Raw genomic sequence first — 8,992 nt, forward strand, 5'->3', positions numbered from 1 at the left:
CCTGGTCAGGGCACTTACAAGAGACAACCCATTAATGCTTCTCTCTCACATTGATGTTTCTCTCCCCCTCTTTTTCCCTCCCTTCCCCTCTCTCTAAAAATTAATGAATAAAATGTTTTTAAAAATACTTGATATTGAAGAATTGCAGAGTAGGTATATGAAAGAAATAGGTACAAAGAGGACAAGAGAAAGAAGGGCTCTGTTTTCAGGGAAGGAAAGTACTTAGAGGAACTCAAAAAAGATGGTGTCTTGGTCTCTTCCAACTTAGAGGGAAGTCTAGCAGATGATGAAGCTCACATCTGATAAAGACATGTACCTCACCCTGGCCAGGTGGCCCAGTTGGTTGGAGGATCATCCTGTACACCAGAAGGTTGCAGGTTTGATTTCCAGTCAGGCACACACCTTGGCTGCAGATTCAGTGCCCAGTTGGGGTGCATATGGGAGGCAAATGATATCTCTCTCTCTCTCCCCCTCTCTCTCTCTCCCTCTCTCTCTCTCCTTCCCTCCTTCTCTCTCTCTCAAAATCAATGTGAGAATATTAAAAAAAAAAAAAAAAAAGGACATACCTGACAGCAGCTCCATTGAAGACACTTCAGGGCGTATCCTATCAATAGTGATGACTATGCTTCTGCCTCAGGCTCGGGCCTGATGAGGACATGCAGAGTCCCGAGCTGACAACATCTCAACCACTTCTAAGGATGCCGCTCACTAGTGCTGCTCCCAAAGTGGAAGCCACAATGCTGAAGATGCAGAACAAAATACCTGCTCGAATGAAGTCACCTGAAGAAACTGATGAAAGAGAAAGTTCACCTTTCTGACTCAGAAAGAAAAATGGACCCAGCCCTGCCCAGGTGGCTCAGTTGGTTGGAGTGTCATCCCACACACTGAAAGGTTGCAGGTTTGATCCCCCGTCAGGGTGCATACCCAAGTAACAGGTTCGATCCCTGGCCAGGGTGTGTAAGGGAGGTAACCAACCAATGTTTCTTTCTCACCTCAATGTTTCTCTCTCTCTCTCCCTTCCCATCTCTCTAAAAAAACTCAATAAAACACGTCCTCAAGTGAATTTTTAAAAAAGAGAAAGAAAAATGGACCCAGCTCAAGAGAATACAAATGTGTATACTGAGAAACGCCCAATCTGTTTAAAAGAACAGAAGTCCTGGCAGCTGCCTTTTCTGACGAAGTGATCAGCTTTCTCTGTGCAGTTTTCCCTATCCTGCTGGTGGTGTGTCCTGCGCATGAGAAAGAAGAAGGAAGTTATGACCTTGGAGAACGCACACCATGCAGTGCTACTTATCAGAAGGCCCCTACTAAGAAGTTTTATGTGAGAAACTCCCACTTAGTGTATCTATTAATGAGATCACTGAACTTTAAAAAATATTTTGCACAGGATAAAATAAACAGGAAGACAATGTCTTAAAAAAAAAGATAGGGCAGGAAAGAAGCATTTCAGGCAGAGGGAATATTGGTCACACAGACTTCTTATGAAGGGCACCCCTAGAGTTTCACCAATGACCACTCCAGACACAATGACCCTGGACACAAGGGAAGGTTTTTAAGAAGCCCAAAGTGAAAGGTGCAGCTTGGTCAGAAGATAAGGACCAGCTCTAGAAATTAAGATTTACCCTAAAGGTATTGAGAACCCTCCAAAGTTTTTGAGCAGGTAATAGGATCATATATGTGGTTTAGGGAGATTTCTTCAATATCGGCATCAAATTTGGAATGGAAACAAGGCTGGGCCTATTGGAATTGTCCTTGTGAACAATTTCAAGGAATCGAAAGGAAGGATCAAATTTCTACGTGCAGGAGGTAACATCAGACTTGGATATTAATAAGAGTGGGAGGGAGGGGAAGGAAGCACAGTCGTGCTCCAGCTAACAACAGGGATGCGTTCTGAGAAGTGGGCTATCAGGCGACCTTGCTGTGCGAACATCACAGGGCACCCTTCCACAAACCTGGATCAAAAAGCCTCCTGCACACCTAGGCTACATGGTACAGCATGTTGCTCCTACACTACAAGCCTGTGCATCACGTTACTGTACAAAACAACACGAGATTAAATTAAGCACAAGAGAAAATGATACCATCAAGAGATACAGTAAATACTAGATGTGTGAGGCTGCTGCTAGGATCACACAGCATACTGTTATATGGCAAACTTTCTTTTTAATAATTAGAAAGAGTGCACTCTAAAATAGTGATAAACTATGTAGTATAGTAAATACATAAACCAGTAACAATCATTTATTATCATTATCAAATATTATGTATTGTGCATAATTGTATGTGCTATATATATTTATTTTTACTAAAATTCAGTGTTTTAATTTAGCCTCCATGCATTTTGGTTAAGGAGAATTAGGACCTTTCAAATAAAACTTAATTTTTTTTCACTCTGTGATTTCACCCTGCAGTTCACTGTAATATACTTTTCGCGCAGTACTACTGGCGGTGCAGTTTGTTGACGGGAGCATCACCCCAAACACGCGAGCAATGCATTGAGACACAGTGTTACGGTGGCTACCCGTCACTGGGCAGCAGAAAGTTTTCAGCTCCATTGTAATCCATGGGACCACCATTGTGTATGCGGTCTATGATCAGCTGAAACGTCATCACGCAGTGCCTGTCTGCATCATGAAAGTCATTCCCATGTTCACGACTTGGGTGGCAGAGTCAGGAACCAAGAGAAGGAAAGGAGAGAAGGGAAAAGCCAGGGAGTTAGAAAGTTCCCGTTTTCCTTCTCCCATAGTTCTTCCTCGGTGCCCAGCCTCCCCACGCATCGGGTTCCCAAGGTGCCTGTGCACTTCAGATTACACCACGCAGAAACAGGGTGGGGGGAGGGCTCCAGAAATAGTCCTCGCCCCTCATTCTCTCTCGGGTTTACTGCTCTCTAATGCTGCCCTAAAATATGCATTCAAAGGGGTAAAGTTATTTTGGGGGCAAACTTCAAATGATGTTTCCGTCACTCCCCTTCCAGATTCCTTAATGGCCCCTAAATACATATGAAGGTTCAAATTAAGTTCAGGAGACTTAAAGTACTTTTGAATGGTGAACTTGAGCATTAAGGGTGTCTTTATTTCTTATTTTGTTTCATGTGTTAAATATTAACTTGAATTTTATAGGAATTAGGAGATTTAACAAGTAGTATTTACACTTACCAAGGAAAAACATGTTTACAGTAACAGATATCTCAAACGTGCTCACATGACACATATACATTCCATGGCACAAACTTTAGAACATGAAGAAATACCCCAATATAATTACTGTGCCATAATCACATGGGCATTCTACTATTAAACAAATCAAACATCAAAAACTTTTTAAAAACCTTCAACCAAACATTTGGTTGAAAATCATATAAGAATCCATTTTTTTTCGTTTAAAAAATTAACATTTATTGGAGAACTCAAAGTATGATTTGGTAAAATTCAATTTAGTGTCCTCTAAAGTAAAAAAGATATGAGGAAATCATAGTAAACTTAATACTGCCAACTTCCATTGTGTTAAAATAATTTTAAATGCTGAAGAAAAATTTTAAAGCTGTGTAAGACGCAGAAGACAAGTTGCAAGATACTGAGAGAGCTTAGCCAGGAAACTTCAAATAAAATAGCTTGGATACTCTGCGAACACCCTAAATCCTCCATAAATGTTAGCTTCTCACCTTCCTCTGCTTACTCATCCAACCAGGCAAATACATATATTACTAGTTAGGTCAGATAAGAGAATGGATAAAGTCCAAATCTTGTTGCCATGGTAGCCAAGAGTCAGAATAAGACCACCATGGCCAGACAGAATGATCACAGCTTCTCTTTCATTTTCCCTCGTGTGCAGTTTTTCAATAGGAGAAAAGGACACGAGGGTTTCACGCCTGTGAAAATAAATCTGTCCTCTTTGCAAAAGGAAATACAGAAAAAGAAACAGAAAGAGATTCAGAAGAGCCAGAGTTATATCTTCTCTCAGATAACGTTAAGAGAGGTTAACAAGCAATGCCTTCTCTCTAATAAGTTCTGTGCACCTAACAAAAAATGCTTAACAACCAAAGCAAAAACACTATGCATTCTCTAGGCAAGAAGAGCCTGACAAGTTTCTGCTTTCAGGAAAAAAATCAAGGCAATTAAAGAATGTTTTCTATTTAGCCCAGGCAAGAAAGCTGACATGAAGTTGTCATTGAAAATAGTATGGTGAGGAGGATATCGATCTATATCAAAGATGGTATTATTAGATCCGGGTTTAATGAACGGCCTCACGTCATTAGGGGCATCCACATAAAACAATTGTTCTCCTATTCTCTTGGCTGCTATATTAGTTTCCTAGGGCTGCCATCACAAAGTACCACAAAGCGGGTGGCTTAAAACAACAATTTGTTCTCTCGCTGTTCCCGATATACAAAATCAAGGTATAGACTGGGCTATGCTCCCTCTGGAGAGAAAACTTCCTCGCCTCTTATTGGCTTGTGAAGGTAGTTATCAGTCCTTGGCTTCCCTTTCTTTCCAGCTGAATTATTCCAATCCCTTGTCACTGTCCTCACGAGGCATTCTCTCAACACACCATAACTCTGGGTCCAGTTTTCCTTTTTCTCATAAGGACCCTAATCATATTGCATTGGAGCCCATCTTAATTCAGTATGACTTGATTTTTATATGTTTACATCTGAAAGACCCCATTTCTAGATAAGTTCACATTCACAGGTCCTGGGGGTTAAGACTTCAACACAGCTTTTGGGAGAGACACAATTCAACCCATAACTGCTTCTATTACTGTGAATTGTCAAATCCTCCTCTCCTGCTGAGTAGCAGTTCCCTTATACTCTCTCAGTCTGATTCCATAGTTTTCCAGGCACACACATTAGTCCATCCAGCTTCATCTAGGTTTGTAAGATTCAGTCCACTTCATTTAATCCCATGTAATCCAGAGCTTACTTCCCCACCCAGTTGGAGACTATTCTCTGATTTCCATAATCTAAAGGTGAAGAGTATACTCAGCTTTCTTTCACGCCCTCTCTTTTCCCCAGACCTTAGCTCTGATATTGGGATAAAATGCAGGGAGAGGAAAATATCCATTTTCTGCTCATACGACTACACATGATGAGACAAGATGGACCTGAATGGTCAAGCCTACAAATGGACTTTTTCACAAAAGCCCCTTATAGGCTCAAGGAGGATATGAGGTGGCCATTTCCCTAGGCAGCGATGGTCTCTTTGAGATTCAGTCACATGGGTGACCCTTGGCTGCCAGGAAAGCTTCCATTCCCCTACTGGCCTCTCTCTTTGCTCGGTGCTGTTGTGGTCCTCAGCAAATCTGGACTCCCATTCTCATCGTCTTCCACAGCATCCACCCCTGGGGGCAGCAAGCAAAGGGAAGACATATTCTACACATAGCTTGCAAATAAGAAACTTGAAGCAGGTAACCTCTGTCCCCCACGACAAACGAAGGGAGCTGTCTACATGCATGACACCTGTCTCCCACCAACAGAATCCAAATTTCATGTGATACAGCACTGTGGTCAACTACAAACTTGTCTTCTCAGCCTCTCTGGCAGCTTGGTTAGCTATTTGACTTAGTTTTGGCCAGTGAGAAATAAGTAGACATGGAGATTTGGAGATAGCTTTTGATATCCTGATAAAAGGAAGCACTTTTGGCTGGTGTGTTCTTTCCCATCTTCTTGCCTCAGAAACAGTCATGGTGTCTGCAGAGCAGCAGCTGTCTTGGGATGATAAAGTACAGCCATGAAGGGCCCTGGCTGAATGGCTCAGTTGCTTGGAGCATTATCCTATACACCAAAAGGTTGGGGGTTCGATCCCTGGTCAGGACACATACTTAGGTTGCAGGTTCCATCTTTGGTTGGACACATGCAGAAGGCAGCCCTTTGATGATCTCTCTCTCTCTCTCCCCCCCCCCACTTCTCTTTCTGTGAAGTCAATAAACTTCCTGGGTGATCATTTTAAAAAATGTAGGCATGAAGGATCACATAGTGCAGCCCTAATATCATCCATGCATTCATTTAAAACTAGTAGCAGCCTCCAGAGGCCTTATCATGTGAGAAAATGAAAGGCCTACTTGGCCCTGGCTGGTGTAGTTCAGTGGACTGAGCACAGCCCTGGGAACCAAGGGGCCACCAGTTTGATTCCCAGTCAGGGTGCATGACTGGGTTGCAGGCCAGGTCTCCAGTGCAAGGTATGTGAGAGGCAACCACACATTGCTGTTTCTTTCTCTCCCTTTCTTTCTCCCTTCCCCTCTCTCTAAAACTAAATAAAATCCTTAATAAAAATTAAAAAATAAATGCCTATGTGTTTAATCACTGTTAGTTGGGTTCTCTGTTCCCTGAAGTTGAAGCACCCCTGGTTCGAAACTGCCAGGGCTGGTTCAGCAGACAGATGCTCTTTTCCCCGCTGGGGCGGCTCCGCCAGATCAGGAAGGACACACAGAAGAACACAGATTCCCCCTCCCCCTTCCTGCGAATTGAAAAGCTGCCACACATAGTGCCAATCGAGAGCCCTCCAGGTCCCTGAATGAAACTGCTATATCCACAGCCCGTCTCAGCCCAGCTCTCCAAATCCACCGTCAGTGACCTGTACCACATTTTCCGAAGGAATGTTATGGCCGTTTTGGTGGGTCGTAGCTGTTTCGTGATCCTCATAATCCAGGCCCCCTCACACCTTTACTACAGTGCAGGGTCCTGAGGAGCAAATTGAAATTGTGTAGACAGCATGTTCGCATCCGCAGAACATCCGCAGCTCAACTTAAATGAGTGAACTAACAAAAAACCATGGAAGTCTACCAGATCGTGAAAGCTGTCTTTGAGCAATGAAGATTTTCCTTTTTAATTTTTCTTGAGATGTCTATGTTTTCATGTTTTTTATAATGAACAAAAATTTTTAAAAATCTTTTTAAGCTGAGACGAGAATAATAACAATGGATAATTAAAATAGTGGGAATTTTCCCATCTCAACTACAAACGTATACAGAATGTGTACATCGGTGCTACAGGTCTGGGAGAGGCTGTGGAATCGCGTGGTAACGATTCACCGCCCGAAGAAAAGGGGGAAAGGGGGAGCGGGTCCCACAGGCTCCTGCAAAACTGACCCCTCCGCCCAGCAAAGCCCAGGGTTTGGCAGCTGCTCTCACGACGTTTCGCCCACCTAATTCTCAGTCATCTTAGGTTCTTCTGGAGTGAAATCTTCTCACCTTCATCTTCCTTGATAATATCTTCTCAGGAGAAATCTTTATTTCAAAACTTTCCGATTTGAAACCGGAAACCTGGAGCCTTCCGAGTCCCCCAAACTGAAGAAATCAGAAGTGATGGTGCCATCCCCTGAATATCACCCCTGTCTTCTGTGGAAGAGGCGCTTCTTTGAAAAGCTGTTTTCTGGTTTCATTTTATAAAAACACTATAGTGTTTCCATAAATATTTTAGTTTGATTTATATTTTGAAATATGTATTTGTGATTACAAAGAAAACACATGAAATGGTGCAAGAACTGGAAGGGTCCGTCTGTCTTGCACCTCAATCCCCCAACCACCTCCCCGAAATAAACTATATCAGTAGCTTGTTGAGAAATTTTTCATACAAATGGGTGCGTACAGGTATTTATCTTTCTCATCTCTCACACTCAAAAAGAGGGTTTTATACACACTTGGTCTCTACCTTGCTCTGTTTGCTTGGAAACCTTGCGTTCCAATAGATTCATGCAGATGTATTCCTTCTTGTAATCAACTACATATTAATCTAAAGCAATTCACACTGTGAGTTATTTAAATAATCTCATAGTTTTGGACAGTTAGAGAATTTATCATTTTTGTGAGTACATACGGTGCTATAATTAAAACCATTTTAAATGTGTATATATATTTGGGGGAAGTCCCAAAACATGTAGTTGGGGGATCAAAAGATAGATGTGCTTTATTAAAACTGCCGATTTCTCTCTAAAATTTCTACAAGTGTGTGTTCTCATAAACAATGCATGCCAGTGCTGATCCCCCACACCCTTGCCAAGCTGAGAAGAACTGAGGTTTCAGTTTTTAAATTACATTCTTTAAGTATTTTTTAAACTAGTATCAAAATCAATACTGAGCACAGAATGCTAAGTGCCAAATTTCAACACATTAGATATCTCCAGCACGCTGACATGTCCCGCACAAAGTTACCAATGCAGCTTTCCCTAACGTTTCTGTGCCCGTGTTCATATTTGACTTCCACATGTATCACTCATTGTACAGTTCATGTTCATAATTCACACTTTCCGGGCCCCACTTAAGACAAGCATGGCTCCACAGCTGTCCTGTTCCTGGATCAGCCATGCTGGACAGATGTCATGGGCGTCACCCATCAGCCCCTGTTCTCATCTCAGCGTCACACTTAGTGCTGTGTCATGCCATGTAAACACCTTATAGAAAGTTTTAGCTCCTACAGTAAGTCTGAATGGTTTCAACTTCTCTGCCTTGGATTTATGTTAGGTTTACACACTACTTCTATTACCTGCTCTATGAACTGGAGTTGCACATGGGCTTTCATATTTTTAAAAAAATAGCATTCTTAGATTTTGAGGTGATAAAAATATGAAAACAGCCATATCCATCAATACAGAACTAATTAAATCAATTTGATTTACTGACTAAATCTATTATCATGTGACATTAAAAATGAGATTGATATAAATATGAGATAATAAATACATCTTTCATATCTACTGTTTAGTGAAAGAAGCAAAGTACAGAACAATTTATTGAATTCTTCCATTTGTAGTGTTCTTTTTTAAAGTTATATGTCTCTGGAAGCTTATATAAGGTTGTCAAAACGATTGTTTGCTCTGATGAAGAAGATGGGGTTGGGGAATAGAAATGGAGGAGACACTTCTCACTATCTACACTTTTGTGTAATTATTTTCCCCATTAGCTGTAATTTTCAATATACATAGTTATGAAGAATAAGTGTGGAAATTGATTTCAGAGAAGGAAGAAACTGTACACAAAGCTTATGAATTTATAAAAGAGA

General features: G+C 41.5%; 1 pseudogene; it reads left to right on the forward strand.

Moving 5' to 3' along the window:
• Positions 1-286: 286 nt before the first annotated feature.
• LOC114508438 lies at positions 287-6,680 on the forward strand (annotated as a pseudogene).
• The last annotated feature ends 2,312 nt before the right edge of the window (positions 6,681-8,992 follow it).

This window comes from Phyllostomus discolor, chromosome 11, assembly GCF_004126475.2.
Source record: "Phyllostomus discolor isolate MPI-MPIP mPhyDis1 chromosome 11, mPhyDis1.pri.v3, whole genome shotgun sequence".
Taxonomy (NCBI): domain Eukaryota; kingdom Metazoa; phylum Chordata; class Mammalia; order Chiroptera; family Phyllostomidae; genus Phyllostomus; species Phyllostomus discolor.